The 9,675-nt window shown below is 44.4% G+C and overlaps 1 protein-coding gene across 1 annotated transcript in view; it reads left to right on the top strand.

The window, feature by feature from the left end:
* Positions 1–9,675, top strand: part of LOC128879904 (Fanconi anemia group J protein homolog) — a 66,965-nt gene that overhangs the window by 20,375 nt on the left and 36,915 nt on the right. The window lies entirely within an intron of this gene.

Raw genomic sequence — 9,675 nt, 5'->3', positions numbered from 1 at the left:
TTCTTATATTGTTTAATTTTCTTTCTTTAGACATTACATTTATTGCATAGTGTTGTAGTTTGTTACTCTTTTTTATAACATAGTGAAATGAAGCTTGCGAAAAAGTTGGAGAATAGAATTAAAAAATTGGATTTTGGTACATGCCAATCCAATAGCCAATGTAGTTTTGGTTATTCACCAAAGCAATTGCAAATTAAATTTTTAAAAATTGCATGTCGTGCCAAGTGGTAAGCCAGAGTCTCGAGACACTACCAGCGTCCTCAGCTCACCAAATCAACTCGAAAACGCCCAAAAAATACCAGTAAAGGAACAGCCTCCCGAAGGAATGTCCTCGTAGACTCCGAAAGTTCCAATTCACCCGTAGCAGAGCTATCCGTGCTCCGCATGCCTCGAATACCTATGCCATCCTCGGTACTCCAGCTTTGAAGACCCAAATCTCCCTGCGGAGGCTCCGACGCGAGATGTCCATGTCCAAACACGTCGGTCAGGAAGTTCCGATCGATCGACGGGATCGGCAAAACTCCCTGGAACGGGTCCTCCGCGTCCTCCTAACCGGATGCTGGCCCCTAGGAAGAGGCACTTCGGATCTTCCCGCTGGCGGATGGTATTCGCCGTTCGACTTGGCGTTCTTTGTCGAGGAGCCCCGGTGGACGGTCTCCATCACACGCAAAATGCCCGTGTACATTGTCTTTCTAGCCCAGGAGGATCCTGGATTCCCATTGGACGAAAACCGTCACAGCCACCACGCCCATCTGGCCTTCTATAGAGGCTCACCTATACCTTCGGAGGGACTCTTTCTCTCTCCTCGCGGGTTTCTCTCTCCCCGCGAAGAAGGGGTTCTCTGCCGAGGCTGTCCAGGTGTCTTCGTGTATGTGTGTGTGTGTGTGTGCGCGCCAGTGCACGCGTGCACGCGTTCCTTGCACATGCACCGTCGCCGCCTCGCTAGTTTGCCCTCTAGCCCCAGGTCTCACGGAGCGTCCTACCCTTCTTTTCTGCGCGCCGCTCTGCCTGGCTGCCTGCTCTCTTGCCGCGGCGCTCCTGGTCTCTTATTCGGTTCCGTTTCCACCCGGAGGGACGGAGAGGGACTCCGCCGAGAGCGACGGATGAAGAGTGTAACCGGGACTCGGGCTACCCTCGCGAAAAAGGGAGAGAGAGCCTCCGACTATTAGCGAGGGCTCCGATCCGACGCTGAACGACGGACGTCTACGGGAACAATATTTATTCCTTTGTCGCTCGCCGGCCAGACTCCTCGAGATAACGAAATGTATTCGTTGATCTCGAGTGGAACGACCGGGACGGCTCGAGGACGCATTTGAATAATTTTCACCGCGTCCTGGACACCACGGGGACGATAGGCAATTAAGCACGGGCTGATTCGCCTGACGATTCGGGGGGATGGTCTTGTGACTTAGCCGAAGTCTGCAGGGTTTTATTTTTGGGGGTTCCGGATTTGGTATTGCAATGCTTAGCTCTGGTGGAGGGTTAGCTTCAAGATAGAGTTCACATTTGGGATTGGGAGCCTTGGGGTGCACTGATGAATAGTAGACGGGCAAGGGAAAACCAGGGTTTCATCTATTTTCGAGTAACGCAATATTACTGGATTTAGATTCGTTACACTTGTTTTTAGTGTTTGGAGTCACGCTTTCCCTGGTTGGAACTTGAAAAATAATTGTTCCTGAACTAATTAATGTTAATCCTTTCAGATCTGAATTATTCTTTCCCTCGTAACTTGGGCTGAAAATTAGTATGGACAAAATGAAAAAAAAAATCATAATAGTGTAGTTTTTCTCAGGCATTTGACCTGAACGATAGCGTCGGTAATGTATGAGTCTTATTAAATGTTGTGTCCTCAATTGTGGACGCCAGGTCTGAAAGGGTTAATGGAGAGAAAGCCTAGAGAATAAACTATGTCAGTTACCGAGTTTGGTCTGGAAAGGGTAGTTGGTTGCTGAGGTATCGTGTGACCTGAGTAATGAAATTTCAGGATTTGCTCGACCTACCTGTAGTTGGAGACCCCTTGCCCAGTTTTGGAGTGTAGCAACACTAAGTCTGAGCTTGCAGACTGGACACCTGGGGCTTGTACTCTTAAACTCCAGCCGCTTGAGACTTGGACTCTTAGAGTCCTGACTCCCGATTTCTCAAACATCACATTCCATTACAAGGAATACATTGCAAAGAATTGACGTCATAGCGTGGCTCTATAAAATATTAAAAGTGCATTTGTTCCCAACTTGTGGGAGGTTCCAACCCTTCACTGGCTCGTTCCTAGGAGGGACAAGGCACATCTAGGAACACTGATGAGTTTTTCGAGTGGCAGCCAAGCCGTTTGTTGTTGAACACATGTGAAGGAGGACGAAGCTACTTCGCTCTTTAGACTTCCGTCTAGCTGACCGTACTCATTACTCCATCTTCCGGAGAAAAGCGCGCCTCTTCTTCATCCTCCAGTGGCTCCTCCTCGTCCCCCTTCCTCGCTCTCGCGGTTTTTTTCCAACCCCTCTGTTCTCGCAGGTCGAGTCAGATAGGGCTGGCGAAGTTAGATGAAAACTCAGACATTAGACGCCACTCTTGACGCACGATATAACGGGTGTTGTGGAAACGAGACTCACGCCATCTTGGAGGTGTTTACCTTCTACTCGGGCTCGACTGTCCGTAACGGGTTATCGCTTGGTATTTTGATTCGATTTTTACGGTCGACCCTTCTCGCACCTTGGATTTTATTTGATTCGACTCTTTTTTTTTTTTATTTAATAAGCTTAACGTCGCATCAACATCATGGGTTATTAGCGACTTACAGAAACAGTACAGGGTTATTACATTTTGTTAAAGAACTCAATAGTCTTGGAGAATTCTACTAAGGTGTCCCGGTATTTGAAAGAATAGTTGGCTTCACTGGTACTATTATGGATGTTTAACTTCCTTCTGATTTCGTTGTATTTGGAGTAGTCAAGGATGATATGATTAATAGTGATTTGAATGTTACATTCGTCACAATTTAATGATTGGCTTCTGTTGAGTAAGTGTGAGTGAGTATTTGTTATATTGTGAGTGTGAGTTATTGGCATTTGCTGCCTTCGGTTGAATTTTGGATTCGTTTGTAAATCGAAAAAACTTCCTATAGCTGTATGAACTGTACTAGCTCTATATGTTCTCCATTTTATTTTGACTCTTTGATTTGAATTTCTAGTGATAATTGCAAGCAATAGTGTCTTCGGTGTACAGAGCATACGAACGATTGTAGTTTAGACTTGCATATTCAAGATTCAACTAAGATAATGGTAATCAAATTTTCCAAAAAAATCGAAAATGGCATCACTGTAGAAATAAGTTATGTGTCATTTAAGGCCACGCTCCGATAAACGAGTGCCAACCCGTTCAAAGAAAAGAGAATAAAGGATGATCCAAGGATCTACCGACAGAACGTGCCTCGAGAGGGGGAGGCTGGTTTCGAACGAGAGGCCAGAAAAATAAGAAATACGAAACGTGGACCGAGAGCGGGGGGGTAGTTGATGAGGAGTTGTACAGAAATGGTCGGTAAACGAACTATTAGGCGAAGAGGAAAAGTTAGAAGTGGGTGGATCAGTTGGGAAAACTGAAAGAGTCAGGAAAACCAGCACGAAGTCGCGAGCTCTGTAGATAAGAATTAAATCGAGAATGGAGGTCATCGTGTGTTTAAAAAAAGGTCGAAGTTACGATACACGCCTGGTTCGTTTGAAGAAGTTTGACGTGGTTTGAGGAAGGATGATAATAACAGAAGAGGTTTACTAATGGAAAAAAAGAATACCACTACCATATACAATTCTCCGTTTTTAATAAATTTAAGTTCATTTGTACTTTGTTAACCCTGATCAAGCACCAAGTTCTTCAGATTTAGTTTGCACAAGCTAATGGTTGACACCGTCGGAAGATCGACTACACCTGGTAACCTGATATTCGCTAAGTCCACCAAAACACAGTTTCACGCTGGTAGATTCGATTGACTTAGGTTAGGTCCGTATTAAGTTTGACGTGGTTTGAAGAGGCATAACTCTTAATACAAGAGTTTTATTAACGGAAAACGATAGAGAAGAACTATCGCCGGAACCAGACACTTTCACGTAGGAGAATAATTACACCTAGAAATAGAAGAGCCACCCCTATCAACGCAAGCAGTGTCACACAGACGAGTTTCATTCAAATTGATTCCTTATAAATCTGAGTAATAATATCAACCCTGAAACGAAGAGGAGCCATCACTGGCTCGAGTGCAAACGGTTAATTTGCTCCCCGTGGGCAACGAAATTCATTTCGTCGACTTACGATCCCACCCCTGCAGGACTAACCATTGGTCGGTGGGAAATCTGGACGAAACGTCCCGTGGGACACCCGAGACGCGTATCCCTCTTCTCCATTACGTGTATACACCGTAATCCCGCCGTCGCTATATCGCATCGCGTCTAATTCCTTTAATTAAACATACGGGGCCGGCTTTTGATCGTTCTTAATTCCGTTCCACGTGCACGTTCGGGGTGACTCTCAGGACGATCGCGACACCAGCCTACTCTCGCCAAACCGACTGTTTCGTAGCATCCAAAGGCTTTCATTCGACGTAGGAAAAGTGTTGCGTTAATGGGCTGCGCGAGAATTTCTCGTTTATCTTCCCGTAGCAAAATTAACAGCTGGTATTCAGAAAGGACCTGGAAGATTATTCGCGACTTGTTCGTCTGGTTCAAAGAAGATTATAATGGAAAGATTATAAATTAAGATTGAAGACTTCTGACTTCGTAGGCTCGCATGCTACACGTGACGAAATTGTGGGTGGCAAGTCTTGTGTCTTGTATTTATTTTAGTGCTTCAACTATACACTGAAACATTCTTCTCAATTATTAACTAGTTCACTCTTGTTTCGCTTTCAGCCTTCTTCTTTCCAGTCTCAAACAAAAATACAATCTATAAATAGTCGTATTTTGTATTCATAAATATTGAAGAAATTTGTATACGTTAAATGATTGATTATATAATGTTTCATTGTTAGACTGTGGATCTTTATGCAAAATAAAATTTTCGCGAACGTCCCTACAAAAATTGAATCCAAATAGAAATTGATTTTATTCTGCAAATATTGTAACATGAACTTTACTTTCAATCCTTTTAATATTCTTGCATATTGCTTGCAGTTTGTAGGTTCTTGCACACTCAAATTTTCTATAAATGCATAAAGATTCGCAGTCTATTCATTATAAACATATACATACGTAAAGTTTATTCAGAGAAACGTCACACTTATCATTTAATTTGGACAAATTTTTTCGGTAAACATAGAGGGAACGACTACTTATGGAACTGACCATAAAACGTACCACTTGTTTAAAAAACAATTCCCAACCATCAGCTTCTCAAACCCCCAAGACGAGGTCCAAATTTCGCCCAATCCCCGATCGCTTACGCATCCGAAATCGCACTCCCACGCGCCATTAGCTCCCGACCACCCGCTTCTCTCCCAATTCCCAGAAATCGTTTGGAAACCGCAGATCGTTCTCCGCTGGGATCGAACGATGGTAATCGGACTCGGGCGTTTCCTCCGAGATCTGTCGCGAGTGAATCGTATCGAGATCGATCGCGACGGAAACGGAAAAAAGCGGCCGTAGAGAACGGGGCCACGGCGGCCGCGATTCTCCGGGGTTATCCCGCTAATCTCCAGTAAAAAGTTGCTCCAGGGTTCGACCTCTTTCCCGGTTCCCGAGGTATTGTGCCCCGGGGCCCCCACCGGGTCAGGTCCTCCTCCTCGAGTGTTTACGCAATAGACGCTTTTGTCCATCGAACGATGAGCATCATTGTCTGTCCATCTGTCCGTTCGTCCGTCTGTTTACCGAACAGATATCCGCGCGCGTGGGGCATCCTCCCCTTTTCTCGTCTCGAGGCGAGACAGAGACGGAGACAGAAGGGGGCCTCCGCTCTCGAGAAAGATGTACTTTTGTGCCTTTATGAAGGAAGCAAGCCTCGTCCCCCTTTTGTTCTTTGTCCGTTCCCGAGGTTTTCGTTTCCGCGAGGGGCACTGGAAGAGCTGCGGGGGGAGGGGGGGGAGGTCAGGCTACGGAGGATCCTGCAGGACCTTGTCTCTTCCTCTCTCTTTTTTTCTCATCCGTCGCTTCTGCTGGGTCCTCCCTTTCTCTCCGGGTCCTCCTTTCTCTCTGGAGGCTCCTTTCGATCCGACTCACCCTTCCCGAGACAGGTTACCAGCGTTTCTCTCTGTGTATCCCGCGGCCGCCCCGGGGTCGGAGGGATCGATCCAGAGATCCCGTTTTTCTAATTGGATAGAGCCGATCTCCGCCGCCAGGGTTTCCTCGGCCGTTTATCGGGCCAATAAAGGGATGGAAGTGGTGTGTTTTTTAAACGGGACGAAGGGTTTCCTCCGATGGGAGCCAGGATCGGCGGACGATCGGACCAGCGACTTGCTTCAGACGACGGCGAAGGTCTCCATACGGGGAGAGTTGTGGTCGCTCGGAGGAAAAGTGTCGTAGTTACAGAGGAAAGAAGAATCGACGTTTCTGAGAGATATAGAGTTATGTTGAACGATAGGAGACGAGTTACTGCTACTGTTGTTTGTGGAAGGATTATGGTTACTGAAGTCAGGTTATAGGCAGCAATCGAAGAAGAATTATAACTAGACTGGAGATTGTATGCATTTATGGTACAAACTAATACGATAAATACGTGGTAAACGTAACGAAAGTTATATTAATTCTAGAATATATTCAATATACATTTATTTTATGTATGTTGAATATATTACTATACGCCATAAACGTATAAAATCCACAGTCTAAATATAGTCTTGTTGGACAATGTACTGCAAGTAATAACCGTAAACGAGGTCACTAAATAACAAGTAATGTAAAAACTAACTAACTCCGTAAATCTAGTAAACGTTCCATTTAAAATATTAAAGAAGAACGATTTAGTGTCGCAATTGAAGAAGAACGATACTAGAACTGCGATACTTATTTGACAGTTCTTTTAGAATAATTTTCATGTAAACGAAAAAAGGTTACCGCGGTTGCGTTAAAATAAGTCACCGATAGAAATGAAATCGTGCGGTCGATTGGTGTAAACAAAGTCCATCGCGCGCACGGGGACATAGAATATCACAGTTTTAACCAGATCAAACTTCGTTGAAACTGAAAAATGCGTGGATTAAAAAAAAAAAAAAATGAAATAAAATAAAAACTGAATCGGTCAATGTGTCGCGTGAAACGTTGACGGAGAAATCATATTTTTTCGACGAGTTTTTACAATTTCGATACGCTTTTATCGCGTTTCCTCTTGTTTTAGGTCAACTTTATTTTTGTAATCATTTCTGGGCACCACTGGAAATACAAATAATTATACAAATAACTTATTTAAAATATCTGTTGAAAATGTTTGAATTAAAGGTGATAATAAATACTGTTTATTTTATAGAAATGCAATAGCCTAATAATAATTTTTTTTTTATTATTATTAATGTAGCCTTTGAAATCTTTTACAAAGTTTCATCTATACAATTTCCATGTTTTGTACAGTAATGATATAACTCAATATTGATACCATACAGTTGTTCCTACGTTAACAATAATTATTATCCTTACTTTTCATTGATTAAAGGGGTTCACCCTGTGTGATAAAACATGGTTAGTTTTACAGGAGTATATTCACGTTCCTTTTTTCGTCGAACCGATATAAATTGAGTGGCGTTTGTCGCAAAGGGTACCAGCGTATAATATACCGATATTTTTCGTTTTTCTTATTTTCCCTGCGCCGATGGGTTCCGCGAGCGATAAATTGAATCCACTGCCTCAGTTTCGCAAAATAGGAAGCGACGGTATCCCTTTGGTAAAAGCGTGCGGCGCGTCAAAGAGTAAAATGTCGCGTGGACGCCATTACAGTGGCCATATTTACCCTGATCGTCAACCCTCAAGGGGGTTTCTACACTCATGGTGCCCATATTCGCCGCGTAAGTGCTGTACACTCGACGTCAAAAGTACGCGACTCACCCCTTTCAACCTATACAGCCATCAGGAACAAAAAATTACTACGAAACATAATACTGCAAACAGTACAAAATTATGAAGAAATTAGTTGCTTCCCGTGGAGCACTATTTTTATTCGCGTAGATGCGACAAGGTAATTCGGGGCATTTAATTGGGTGTAAGGTAGAGATAGATTTTTAAATGTAATAAATGTCAACGACGAATTCCGTCCTGTGATGAACGACCTACGATTCATTTCTCTGTGAATTATTTTCATTTTTCGTTCCCTCCTGAACCTAAAGTGAGAATTTTGTACCTAGAGATTCATCTTTCCAAATTTAATTTCTACGGATTACTTAGGACTCGTTCGCGCACAATCTACCACAGCAAGTCATCGATGACGAGTAAGCTCAGACAAATAATTCCTGAAGAAAGATCTGGGTCTCAGAGTTGGTGTCCATCCAGCGAGAGGAACGAGGTCACGCTAGCACTCGAGGTCTTGGCGGGAGCAATGGTCGTCCGTCATTTGCCAGGGGGTTTGTTTGCGCCTGCTGTCCCGACTGATACTTACCAGAGTCCCTATTATCGCGATGGCCGCTTGTTTCCTTCGCGGCGGTCTCCGTGAAGCGAAGGTAGCAAGAAAAAGAAAGAAGCGCGGGCGGTAGCAGCGGAGAAAAGGAGTCGAGAAAGCTGGTTGCTTGTTAGCAGTAACTTGTTAGTCGAGCCACTTCACTAGAAACTAGAGGAGGAGGACTCTTCTTCGCTGCCTCCCGGCACTCTGGAACCAGCCAACGCAGAAGTCGCGAGAAGAAGGAAATCCTCGGCTTCTTTGCGGCCTCTTTTCCCCTCCCCGTCCACCGTGGAAGATTGCGAGGAACACTGATCGACGAGTTCCCGGAGAGCCCAATGCTCTCATCGACGGAGGCCTGAGGGCTTTTGTTTGAATGACCTCTAACCTTTCCCCGTCCACGTCCCCGGGCATTGTTGTTCTCCGATCGCGAGCTTTCTTAAGCGCCGTGGATCGATGAGACGAAAGCCTCGCGAGGGAGTCGCCAAGTTTGTACACCATGGATTGTTACGGAGACCCCCGGACGAACTTTGCACTCGATTGTCCCTGGACGGACGATTAGCGGCTTGATTGACCTCCTGGGTGGCTGGACACAGGTGGGAGTTTAACGGAGGTACTTTTTGAGAGGGTTCTTACGCGGAGATGTCAAATGCTTTGGGAGCAAGGAGCGGATAGTTGTGATTATTCTCGAGGTAGGACTGAACCAGCTGAAGATTCGTTGGTCAATGCAATCCTAATTCCGATCAGCGAAGGACTGAAGAAGGTGATTTCATTTCACGTATCTCGAACGCAATCAAAGCAGTACCCAATTTTATAAGAGTACAGGACGTACAATCCAGTCAAACATCAGGCAACAAACAAAGAACCTAGATTCCCTCGACCGATCCTGCAAAAGCTATGACAAACCACTGAAACAGATATATTCAAGAGTCATGGCAATATTGGCAACGTTGGAAATGTTGGCAATATTGGGAATATTGGCAATATGGTAATATGGTACCCTAATTTTTTACGACTAAAGGACATGTAATTCAATCAAACATCAATCAACAGAGAAACATACCCTCACCACTTTTGCAAAAGCCATGATAAACCACTGAAATAGATATATTCAAGAATCAT

The sequence above is a fragment of the Hylaeus volcanicus genome, chromosome 7 (genome assembly GCF_026283585.1).
Source record: "Hylaeus volcanicus isolate JK05 chromosome 7, UHH_iyHylVolc1.0_haploid, whole genome shotgun sequence".
Classification (NCBI taxonomy): Eukaryota; Metazoa; Arthropoda; class Insecta; order Hymenoptera; family Colletidae; genus Hylaeus; species Hylaeus volcanicus.
Note: the sequence above shows the minus strand (reverse complement) of the source record. Positions and strands in the feature narration are given on the sequence as shown.